At 43.0% G+C, this 13287-nt stretch overlaps 1 protein-coding gene across 2 annotated transcripts in view; it reads right to left on the reverse strand.

Annotated features, from left to right (window-relative positions):
• Positions 1 to 13287, reverse strand: part of aff2 (AF4/FMR2 family, member 2) — a 568957-nt gene that overhangs the window by 138333 nt on the left and 417337 nt on the right. The window lies entirely within an intron of this gene.

The raw sequence follows: 13287 nt of genomic DNA on the forward strand, positions 1-13287 counted from the left end.
CCTAAACCCATCCCCCCTAGTTTTGGACTCACTAAACCCAGGGGAAAAGACTGTTACCATCCACCTTATCTATGCCGCTCATAATTTTAAACACTTCTATGAGGTCACCCCTCATTCTCCTACATTCCAAGGGACAAAGACCCAGCCTGGCCAACCTCTCCCTATAACTCAGGTCCTCCAGTCCTGGCAACATCCTCGTAAACCCTTTCTGCACTCTTTCCAGTTTAACCACGTCTTTCCTATAACAAGGAGACCAAAACTGTACACAGCGCTCCAAGTGTGGCCTCAGCAACGACTTATACAACTGCAACATAATGTCCCAACTCCTATACTCAGTGCCCTGACTGATGAAGGCCAGCGTGCTAAATGCATCCTTCACTACCCTATTTACCTGCTACGTCGCTTTCAATGAACCATGCATGTGTTCACCAAAGACCAGAGTCTCAACTGAACCAGCCAGTGGCTATAAGAAGAAGTCAGAGGTGGGGGTCCTACAGTAATTAACGCACCTCCTGCATTTCCATCATCTAAATGGCACAAATCAGGAGTGTGACGCAATGCTCTCCACCTACCTGCCTGAGCACAAGTCCATCAATATTCAAGGTGCTCGACACCATCCACGACAAAGCACAGCCCGATTCTGACCCCAGCAACCACCCTACATGTTCCTTCCCTCCACCACCAGTGCAAAGTGACTGCAGTGTTCACCAACAGGACACACAGCTGTTTCTCACCCTGGCTACTCTGACACGGCCGGCTAACCTCACAGTTTCAACCATCATGAAATACAGGGGCTTCAAGCACTTGGGAGTCCCACCACTTGAAGGTTCTTGGAAATATATGAGCATTCCTTTATTGTCACTGGGTCTAAGTCCTGGAACTGCCTCCCCAACAGCACCGAGGGAGTACCTTCATCAGAAAGAATCCAGTGGATCAAGGAGGCATCTCACTACCACCTCCTCAAGGGCAATTAATTCTGACCTTGTTGACAATGTCCACATACACAATAAAAGAAACTGCAACCCCAGGTCACTCAAACCGAGGCATTGTTTAATTGGCACCAGTCACAGTTTTGGAACAGCAGTCAACTAATCCTTTTACTCCTTTGACAGGTATCTGTCTCCTTTCATGAGTCCCTGCTATTTGGTTCAACAACTACCAGGGGGAAGTGAGTTCCACACTCACATCACCTTCTGGGTAAAGAAATTTCTTTTGAATTCTGTACTGAATTTGTTACTGACTCTCTCATTATTACTATCCCTTGGTATGACCATTGGGGAATAATTATGCAATATAGAAGCCTTAAATGAAAAACAGATAACAATTAAATGTATTGGTCTCGACTTTGTTGACAATGTTGGTGGTTTCAAATGGAACGCTTGTCTGTTTCAACAGCAATAAGTCAAGGGCTTCCACAGGAGTGCTGTCAAAAGCAGAGTCTGGGACACACTGACAAATTTACAATGGCAAATCCCTCAGTTTGTCTGCTGTTGGACACATGGAGGTGAGTTGTAGGGCCCTGTCTTACTGGGGCATAAAGAATCACCTCTTGGGCCCTGAGCCAGATTAGATTTGTTGCAGGAATTGAGACCCTCCCTGTTTTTAATAGGGATTAAAGCTGTGGATAGTTGGCAATCGGTAATTGGTTCGTTATTGTCACATGTACTGAGATACAATAAAAAGCTTTTGTTTGCGTGCCATCCAGACAGATCATTGCAAACAGAAGTACATTGAGGTAGTACAAAAGGGAAAAAGCAGAATGCAGAACATGGTGTTACAGTTAGAGAGAACGTGCAGTGCAGGTGGATAATAAGGGTCATGACGAGATGAGATCAAGAGTTCATCTTTGGCGTATAAGGTCCATTGAAGAGTCTCATAACAGCAGGATAGAAGCTGTTCTTGAGCCTGGTGGTACATATTCTCAAGCTTTTGTATCTTTCTGTTTCAATTCCTGCAACGAGTCAAAGTTGTGGACACAGCCCAGCACGTCATGGAAACCAGCCTCCCCTCCTTGGACTCTGTCTTTACCTCTCGTTGTCTTAGTGAAGCAGCCAGCATAATCAAAGACCCCACCCACCCGGGTCATTCTCTCTTCTCTCCTCTTCCTTCAGGTAGAAGATACAGGAGCCAGAGGGCACATAGCACCAGGCTTAAAAACAGCTTCTATCCCACGGGGATAAGATTATTGAACGGTTCCCTTATACGATGAGATGGACTCTGACCTCACAATCTACCCTGTTGTGACCTTGCACCTTATTGTCTACCTGCACTGCACTTTCTCTGTAGCTGTGACACTTTACTCTGTACTGTTATTGTTTTTACCTGTACTACCTCAATGCACTCTGTACTAACTCAATGCAACTGTGCTGTGTAATGAACTGACCTGTACGATCGGTATGCAAGACAAGTTTTTCACTGTACCTTGGTACAAGTGACATTAATAAACCAACATCAATACCAATACTTCTGCCCAGTAGGAGAGGGGTGAAGAGAGAATGACCGGGGTGGATGGGGTCCTTGATTTTGTTGGCTGCTTTCCTGAGGCAGCGGGAAGTGTAGACAGAGTCAGTGGAGGGGAGGCTGGTTTGCGTGACGGGCTGGGCTATGTTTACAACTGTCTGCAATTTCTTGCAGTCTGGGGCAGAGCAGTTGCCTAAGAAGCAAAGGGAAAGGACAGTTGCATTTTGCAAATAATTTACTCCAATATTTTAAATTATTCAATGAATTTTCAATGAGTCTTTCCTTAAGTTATTTTTTAGTTAATAATTTGTTTTATTTTTACTTCAGTTTTAATAATTTTTAAATGTTGTGAATGTCAAACAGCTGAATGACACTTATGGTTTTTACAGCTGGCACAACTGGGGACGAGTTTTGCTGACTGTCATTGCTTTCAGGGTTAATTTAGCAGTAGAGAAACAAAGGACTGCAGATGCTGGAATCTAGATGAAAAATACAACAATGCTGGAGGAACTCAGCAGGCCAGGCAGCATCCGTGGAGAAAAGCAGGCGGCCAATGATTCGGGTCAGGACCCTTCTTCAATTTAGCAGTAGGGACTGTCAGTGCACTGTCGGGTAGTTTGCCAGATCATGCTATAGGTCCAGAATGCTTCAAAACAGAAGGATCTGCCCTCTTTATCTTGACCTGCCAAGTACATAAGTGGGAAGACCATGGTGCAGCAAGGTAATACAAACTCCAGGGATCCAGGTTCAATTGTCACCTGTCTGTATGGAGCTTGCATGGTCTCACTGGGACTGATGGGATTGCTCCTTTGAGAGCTGGCAAGGATCTATTGGGCAGAATCACCCCGTTCCATATCATTAAAAGACAGGGGATTATTCTGGGTGGCAGGCCCCAGTAACAAGGCCCGTTACAATTAGAATATTTCTGGAATCACTGACGCAAAACACTTATTGCCTAAAGTACGACTTTGAATTTCATTGGAAGATTTGCAAGCAGCGTCCAGGTGAGTCAGAAGCCCCTTGCTCTGTGTGGGCACATCTGTCAGAGATTATGCATGATGTTCTCTTGAATTTAACCTGGGGCATTGGTTCTTTCAGTTCTAATACAAGGCAAGAGGATGGTTTTGCCTCGCACAAGAAATGAAAGAGATTACTTTAACAGCACAGAAATTGCTGTAAAAATAACTGTGTTCAAGTCATTTGCCAATATTAGTTTGTTTAAAAAAACCCAGCAATTTGCGATGAGGAAGACTGAAAGCCTGAGTTCCTGTTCTCCACAAACGGAACACAATTTGACACACTGCTGTTAGCCGAGACAAAACAGAAAAAACTGGAATCTCACCGAAAGTCTCTAGATGGCTAGATTTATATCCTCCATTGAAGCACTGCAACCATTTAGGGTTTGTAATTTGTAATGATAAGGACCCCGCTAATTGTACTAATTAATAGTCCAGACATGACAAGCAATATTGGAAAAAAAAACTGGGGTTAGTGCGTCAGTCCTGCAGGCAATAAATTGTTCCAATATTTTTTTTCTGAATTGCGAAGGACAGCCTACTTTTTCTCATTTTTGTGTTTTGTCTCTTTCTTTTAATCCTCCCTTTCTTTCCTTCCCTTTATTTCTCTTTCTGTCACCAAACACTTCAACAAACTTCTTCAGATGTACTGTTCCAAATATCCTGATTGCTCTGGTATGGCAATTCAAATGCACAGGAACGTAAGAAGCTACAGAGAGTAGTGGACTCTGCTCAATACATCATGGGCACATCCCTCCCCACCATTGGTAGTATCTACAGGAGGCGCTGCCTCAAGAAGAAAAAAATCTATCGTCAAAGATCTCCACCATCCAGGCCAGGCCATCTCGCAGCTACCATCGGGCAGGAGGTACAGAAGCCTGAAGTCCCACACCACCAGGTTCAGGAACAGCTACTTCCCTTCAACCATTCGGTTCTTGAACCAACCTGCACAACCCTAATCACCACAGTTCAGCAACACTGTGACCACTTAGCACTAAGATGGACTTTGTGCATTTTTTTATTCTAATTGTGTTCTTTCTTGTAAAAATTGTGTATAATTTCTGCTTTTCTTGTGAATGCTGCTTATCTGATGCTATGTGCCTGTGATGCTGCTGCAAGTAAGTTTTTCATTGCACCTGTGCATACATGTACTTGTGCATATGACATTAAACTTGACTTTGGCTTTGTCTCAAATTTGATGCTAATTTCAACTTCTTTTCTCCCTGCCTGTCAATCTTTCATTTCATTGGCTTGGGGGAAGGACCACAGATTCCTTCGTTCACCAGTGGAAGGCCTAGTACACATTTCTTCCCAGCAAGCTATCGTGTAAAAACATTTATACCCAGTGTACGTTGGTGTAAAGTCCAACTAATATCCAATTCCAGTAGTATCCAAGGTAGTAATAAAGACAACTGGTACTGATCTACTGGTTTATCTCTGGAGCAGTTTTTTTTAAAAAACTCGAAATCTGGGAATCTACAACTACAGCTTAATGCAAACAGGCAAGTATTTGCATCAGGAAAGTCAAAACAATCCCCTTTCCCCCGCGGATGACGTATTTGCAGGTACCATTCTCCTGAAATGATTGTGCCTTGAAGGTATGGCACACAAAGAATAATCACTTAACTGTGATACCCTCAAAGTGACAGCTGTGGCAACAATTTAAGCTGGACAGTTAGGTGCGGTTGTTGCTGCAACACTATTAAAAACGGAAATTTGAGACCTCCAGGTTTTGGCAGTAATTTCCACTCACACTGTGCACCAGCAAAAACAAACAGGGGATTGTTTCTATAACCAAATCTTCTGGTCCCTTCCCGATTACGCAACCTTTGCTTCCTCAGATATGGACCATGGTTCCAGCTTATTGCAGAACCCATTGATCTGTGTACAGCCCATTTATCATTCATGAAAGAACTCAGTGATCTTCACAGTATATTATATGAAACAACTCATATCATCTGTCAACTGCAGTCTCATTTCTGTTTTCAACTCCATAGGGATTTTGTCTTTTTGATCCTTCTTGAATTAAAATGTTGCTAAGCAACACAGCCAGGAGGCATGCTGGCTCAATGCTTCTAAAAATGCAGTCTATCAAATCATTTTAACAGCCTGCTATCCTACTGCAATTCAGAAAGCACTGTTTATTTCATGAAACTGCCACACTACTGGATAGATTTCAGACAGTAGTTTACCTAAGTGCAATTAACCTGTCACATTTTAGACTTTTTGGAAGACTAATACCAAGGGACATTCTTCGACTAAATGCAGTTCAAGGTTGCTTAACCATCGCCTTTATTCAATCTTCACTCAGTTTTGCTCTGTAACGATTATCCTTTGATCACTAAATCTAATCCATCAGTGGAAAAAAAACCTCTACAATCATCTTCACCATTATCAGCCTAAGTCAAATCTTCAATCAAGGCCCATGTGTATCCATGAAGATCTCATTTATTGCTTGTCAAAAACTTTTGTGCTTTTTCTTGTGCTGGCAATGGTTTCTCACTGCCAAGTCTTTGCAGAGCCTGAAGTCACTGTTGTAATCCATTGTATCAGGCTCCTTTTCTGACCAAGTTATGAGCAAAATGGAAAAGTCAATCAAGGTCTTCTTGTACCTTGTTCTATTCTAAGCCATGTTACAAGGAAGAAGCTTTGATCGGTTGACCTTTCCTTTCCATTTATCGTCATACGACAGTTGAAGAGCACCTATTGTATTTTTACTGGGCTGCAGGACAAGAAACTGGAATTGGAGGAGACACAGTAGGGTGTTAACACCTTGAAATATTGAAGGATATTGAGTTGTGGTTACTTGGAAAACAGGGACCAATTGCACCACAAGTATTCACAACAGCATGACTAAAACCCAGATATCCAACCTTCCTACTTCTAAGCCAAGTACACTAATCCAACATTATCAACAAAGGTAAAATAGAGACGAGTAGTTAATTGCTGGCACTTGTGCATTTGAATACAATCATCATTGCCAGTTGGACACGCTGCCAAGATCTTAGTTTGTTGTTTTCTCTCTGTTTTTTTTTCAAACTTGTGAAGTGTTATTGTTACATGGTTCAAAGCCAAATAAATACCAAATGGAGAAAAAAGTCCTGAGTTGTGCGACAGCTTAATTTCTCAAAGACTCCAAAGGTTCTAACTGGCTACTTCTGAACCAGATGCTGATTCAGTGATGTTATCGAAAGTGTTGTGTTGGGACTAATGACCCCACATCCACCTCAGCACCACTGACCTCTAACCCCACCACAGTTGCTCATTTCCATCATGAATGAACAGTGTCTTCTGGCAATATTATTTTAGGAAGGGTGAGGTGTGAAGACCCCACTCCAAACCGCCAGTGCATCCTTCTCTCTGGCTCTGACAGCATGCTGAACCAGACTCTTCACATCTCTGTATTCTATTTGTCACTGGGCTGAGCTTGTGAACACCATCCTCCCCATCACCAAGACAGCCTGTGACCAAAACGTTCCAACATCACGACCAAAACAGTCCAATACTGCAGTCAACTCAGCTCTCCAGTGGCTGAAACTTTAACCACACATTGTTAGATTCACCACATTAAAACATAGAACAAACATAGAGCAGGACAGCACAGGAACAGGCCCTTCGGCCCACAATGTCTATGCCGAGCACAATGCCAAATTAAACTTCTGGTTGCACAGGATCCATACCGCTCCATTCCCTGCATATTCATGTGTCTAACAGCCTCTTAAATGCCACTACCATATCTGCTTCCACTACCACCTCTGGCAGCCCATTCCAGGCACTCACCACCCTCTTTGTAAAAACTTGTCCCGCATATCTCCTTTCAACATTGCCCCGCTCACAAATGCATGTCCTCTAATCTTTGACATTTCCACCCTGGGAAAAAGATACTGACAGTTTACCCTATCTATGCCTCTCATAATTTTATAAACTTCTGTCGGGTCTCCCCTCAGCTTCCGTCACTCCAGAGAAAACAACCCGAGTTTGTCCATCCTCTCCTTATAGCTCATGCCCTCTAATCCAGGCAGCATCCTGGTGAACCTCTTCTGCACCCTTTCTAAAGCCTCTACGTCTCTTTGTAATGGGGCGACCAGAATTGCACACAATACCCCAAATGCAGACTCACCGAAGTTTTATACAGCTGCAACATGACTTCCTTACTCTTACAGTATACTCAATGACCCGACCATTGAAGGCAAGCATGCCGTACACCTTCTTTACTACTTTATCTACTTGCGTGGCTTCCTGTCCACCTCCCATCCTCTGTGAACTTAAACCGATCCAAAAGCCCACTTGTGGTATCATAACTGCTACCAAATCCCATTCATCTCTCCTGCATTTCCTCACCTTCACTATCTCCTGAGTCAATAATACTGCAGTTTTAAAATTCTCACCCCAGCAATCAAGTTCCTCCATGGTCTTGCGGTTCCCTCTCTACAACCCCCGAGCTTCTCCAACTTGGTCTCTTACGCCTCTCCCACTCCACCACTAACAACCACGCTTTCCGCAGAATCTCCTCTGTACCTCTTTGACTCAGCATTCGGTCACCTGTCCGAACACTCCCTTGGTGTAACGCTTCTTCGAAGGAGATCTACAAATGTCACTCATAGCTGAAAAGCTCCCCAAACCCTTGCTATATCACTTGATAAAAGTGTGGGTTTAAGGTTCGTCTTTCCTTTGCTTTTCTAGTTGCAAGAGGAGAAGTAAATTCCTGCAATAAATACTTGCTTCGACGACGGCCGGGCCTCATCTTGTGTCACCAACAAAGATCATGTGGTGGACCCCCCTGCTAAACTAGCTTGGTGGAAACTGAGTACTCTAGATGGTTAGGAGCGATCTTTCTTGGGCGTTCTATTGATTAACACTCAACCCAAACAGCACCGAGGTTGTAAAGTTCTACAGTGACACGGCATCCAATCAATATTTAATTAATCAAGTACAGTTGTCTCTTAATTTGTTTGCCGTGGTGAACAATGTATTGAGAGCAGCTGCTTTCTTTTTCACCTGGATCATCACTGTAGCCACTTGCTATTGACCATCTCCATTCCTCCAACATGTCACCGATACAGCAGAATGCTCTGAATATTCCAAGTTACCAATGGGGAGTGAAGACCATGGACCCATTCTTGGCTTCTTTCAAATCTTTGGAGGCCTGAGGTGTGAGCTTTGTCTTTTATACTATCCGGGTGGACTTCTTGGTGAGACAAGCTGTACACCTTGAAAGGAGTAAGACGATAAAGGAAATTGGCCTACAAATCCCAGGGTACGTCTAAGGGATGGGAGTGGTAAAGATGTGTTGATGACCATTTTGGGATCTTGAACAAGAAGATTTCAGATTTCAGATTAGTTTATTGTCATATACACCAGGGTGCAATACAACTCCTTGTACATGAAGCTCACAGAGTAAACAATGTACATTGTAAAAAAATACAACAATAAATTTTTGCACTATTTCAGTTTGCACTACTGTAGTTTGCACCATTCCGTTGTCTTGTACTCATCAGTGTACTTATTGTTGTATTTCTTATTACCAGGTACACTGTTTACTCTGTGAGCTTCATGGGAGCAAGGAATTTCACTGCACCCTGGTGTACATGATAATAAACTAATCTGAATGTGAACAATGAGCGTAAAGATTGTAGTGCAAACTGAAGGAGACAAAAAGAAATGCTGAAGTGACAATGATGGAATAACCGAGAGGAGGAGAGTTAAGAGTCGGAGAACGTGGCAGCACCACCGGGGAGGGGATGTGACAGAGGTGATTGGTTCAGATAGCAGTGGGGAAGAAGCTAACTAACTAACTAATTAAGCACGTCACTAGCATCTTCTCTCCTGACCCTATAATGGATGAAAGGTCATACATCAGCTCATAACCAGATTGAATGCATAGAATAAAGAGGAGCAGAATGATAACAAAGAGTCAGGGGTTGATGGTGACAGATTCAACACACTGCAGTTGATACCTCTGAAATGAAAAACATGTAATTAGAATCATTTTATCTGTCAGATATATGGGCAGAAGGAAGTCCCTGAAAGCCCCTGGAAGCCCCTTGTACAAGACACCGGTGAGGCCGCATTTGGAGTATTGTGTTCAGTTTTGCTCATCCTGATTAGGAAAGATGTTATTAAATTGGAAAGAGTGCAGAACCAATTTACAAGGACGTTGCCAGGACTCGAGGGACTGAATTATAGGGAGAGGTTGGGCAGGTTAGGACTTTATTCCTTGGAGAGTAGGAGACTGAGAGGTGATCTATAAAATTATGAGGGGCATAGATAAGGTGAATGCACTCATTTTTTTCCCCAGGGTTGGGGAATCTTGAACTAGAGGGCATAGGTTTAAGGTGAGAGGGGAAAGATTCAATAGGAACTTGAGAGGCAACTTTGTGTAAAAAAGTTGGTATGTATGTGGAATGATCTGCCAGAGGAAGTGCTTGAGACAGGTAAAATAACAACTTTTAAAAGACAGTTGGATAGGTACATGGATCGAAAAGATTTAGAGTGATGTGGGCCAAATGTGGGCAAATGGGTCTAGCTTGGATGGGCATCTTGGCCGGCATGGACCAGTTGGGCTGAAGGGTCTGTTTCCGTGCTGTGTGATGCTATGACTCTATGGTATCTTGTTGAGACAAAACCCATTATCTACCTCTAGAAGCCTAATCAAACCCCATTTCAGATATTTGGTTTGAACTGCCAAAAAAGCCAGTGGCAGGCTGAAAACACTAAAAGGTTATCAGTATCCGTGAGACTGCATTGAACCATTAAAGTCCCAAAATGCTTTTTAGCCAATGAAATATTTATTGAAGTGTAGTTACTGATGTAGTGTAGGAAATATGCCAACAATTTGAGCACAGCATGCTCCTATAAACAGTAATATGTTGACAATCTATACTTGAGATGTTGACTGGCAGTTAAGTATTTACCAAACCACTGGTGGTCAGCCCCTGCATTACTTCAAAATGGCACCATTGGACCTTGACAGAGACACAGGAGAGGAGGCAGGGTCCCACCTGAACAAGCCACATGAAAATTGGCACTGTTAAAAGTTGAACACCCCAGTGGTACTGCACTGAAGTGGCAACCTAGACTTTTGTCTTTAAGGTCTCTGGAGAGATTAAATCCAAAAACCTCTGGCTCCGAGACAGGAGTCTATCAACTGAGCCACAGCTGTCTGACCTCTCTTATCCTTAAATGTAAGTTTCATAAACATAGGAAAAAAATAATGCAGCACACTGGTCATTAAATGGTGACTAAATCTCTGATTTGTTCCTTCTGTAGAAATCTAATGTCAATGTCAAGTTCAATCAACTCCTTGCTGGGAGAATAGCTGGGGGTGTCAGTTCTGTGCTTCTGTTCACAAGTGATCTGTGCCCACAGCCTTTTTCTGTTGGGCTAATGACATGCCACATAAACATTTGGAAAGGCAGTGCTTTAAGGTCTTCACTTGCCGCACTCATTAAAGTGAGAGGAAGCCAGCAAGATCGAGCTGAGTTACAGTAGAACTGTAAGAACAGATGCTGACTGTAATTAAATTGATTTATGTCCTGCTTAGATCTTCAAAGCTGACAGTTATCTCCAATTTACCTTGGTACTGTATCCTTTTTCAAACCCTGAAGTATCACAGGTCCTCCAAATGAAATACATGCAACCCTCAAGTGTGTGTTCGATTGATATTTATTGGACATTCTATTGGGATGATGAGATGATGCCCTGTGAGCCAATCGCATTGAACAAGGTCATCGGTCTGTGTGTTCATTTGCATTAAGATCACTGGCCAAAGGTCTGTGTCCAGACAACTGTTACAAACCAGCAAGAATCAACAGCAGCTTCTTGGCAATAAACAAGAATAAATAGATTGCAGGCCTGTCCTTTGATTTCCTGTCATCTGTGATACCATATTAACTCATAAATACGTAAAAGAAGAATATACATTTTAAAGGATTCCCATAGCCATTGTAAATACCTTGTATAATAAAACCCATCATTGTAGCTTGCCCATAGATACCCGAGGTGCACCCTGCTCTTTTTAATTATGCATAGTTAAGAGACTTGGTGACATTCCTCATTATTGAACACCTAGAACACAGGACTTAGAACAGTACAGCACAGGAATAGGCCCTTCAGTCCACGATGTTGTACCGAACTAATTAAACTAATGATGCCTAATTAAACTAATCCCTTCTGCCTGCACATGATCCATCTCCCTCCGTTCTCTGCACATTCATGTGCCCATCTAAGAGCCTCTTAAACCCCTCTATCGTATCTGCCTCCACCACCACCCCTGGCAGCGCATTCCAGGCACCCACCGCTCTTTGCGTAAAAAATGTGCCCCGCACATCTCCTTTGAACTTCTTCCCTCTCACCTTAAATGCATGCCCTCTGGTATTAGACATTTCGACCCTGGGAGAAAGATACCGGCTGTCTACTCTATCTGTGCCTTCCATAAATTTATAAACTCTTTATCAGGAAGTGGTTAAAGTTCTGGAATTCTTTCCCTAATCTCTCCTGCTTGCTGTCTCTCTCTCCTCCATTACGACACTAGTTAAAACCTTTGACAAAGCTTTTGGCCCTAATGTTTCCTTATATGGCTCAGCAACAATTTTTTTTTTGATAATGCTTCAGCAAGGGGCCTTGGAATATCTTGCTACATTCATGGGCATATATAAATATTGTTGTGATTCCACACTCAGGGAATGCCAAGGCATCTGGAACAGGCCTCTGCCTCGTGCGCAGGCCACTAACTCACTAAATTTGTGAAACTTCTTTAACAAAGAACTGTGCTTGTTTCTGGCTGTGTTTGAGGTAACCTGGTACAAGAGGTAGGTCACTAAACAACCAGGGTCCAAGCGAGTTCCTGGATTGGTTTGATATTCAAAGAGGAATCTCAGTCAAATTGGCTCAGATTTTATCCAATTCCCAGAAAATCCAGTGGGTACAGGTGGGACCAGAGAGACCATGTTTTGAGACGTGAAATTTATGAGGGAGAGGGATGATTTATGCATTCACATTTCCATTCAAACAATATAAGAGTAAGGAAGTCATGTTGCAGCTATATAATACTTTGGTTAGGCCACACTTGGAGTCTTGTATGCAATTCTGGTTGCCCCATTACAGGAAGGATGTGGTGGCTTTGGAGAGGGTGCAGAAGGGGTTCACCAGGATGCTGCCTGGATTAGAGGGAATGCGCTATAAGGAGAGGTTGGACAAACTTGGGTTGTTTCCTCTGGAATGTCGGAGGCTGAGGGGAGACCTGATAGAAGTTTATAAAATTATGAGAGGCACAGACAGGGTAGACAGTCAGAATTTTTTTTTCCCAGGGTATACTAGAATAAACGTCAAAGACATGCATTTAAGGTGAAAGGGGAATATTTAAAGGAGATGTGTGGTGCAAGATTTTTTACGCAGAGAGTTTTGGGTGCCTGGAATGGGCTGCCAGCAGATACAGTAGTGGCATTTAGAGGCTGTTAGAGAGGCACGTGAATATGCAGGGAATGGAGGGAGATGGATCATATACAGGCAGAAGAGATTTAGTTTAATTTGGCACCATGGTTGGCACAGACATGGTGGGCCGAAGGGCCTGTTCCTGTGCTGTACCGTTCACTGTTCTATTCCATCCATCTCTGTAACTTCCTCCAATGCAATATATCACTGAGAACTCTGTGCTCCACAAATTTTGGCTTCATGTACATCCCCAAATTCTACCTCTCCACCATTGACTCATTCATCTTCAACTCCTTGGGCCGGAATCTCTGGAATTCTCCCCCCTTAAACCTTTCTACCTCTCCAGCATGTCTTTTTCTCATTGCAAGGTTCAAACATT

This window comes from Pristis pectinata, chromosome 8 (assembly GCF_009764475.1).
Source record: "Pristis pectinata isolate sPriPec2 chromosome 8, sPriPec2.1.pri, whole genome shotgun sequence".
NCBI lineage: Eukaryota > Metazoa > Chordata > Chondrichthyes > Rhinopristiformes > Pristidae > Pristis > Pristis pectinata.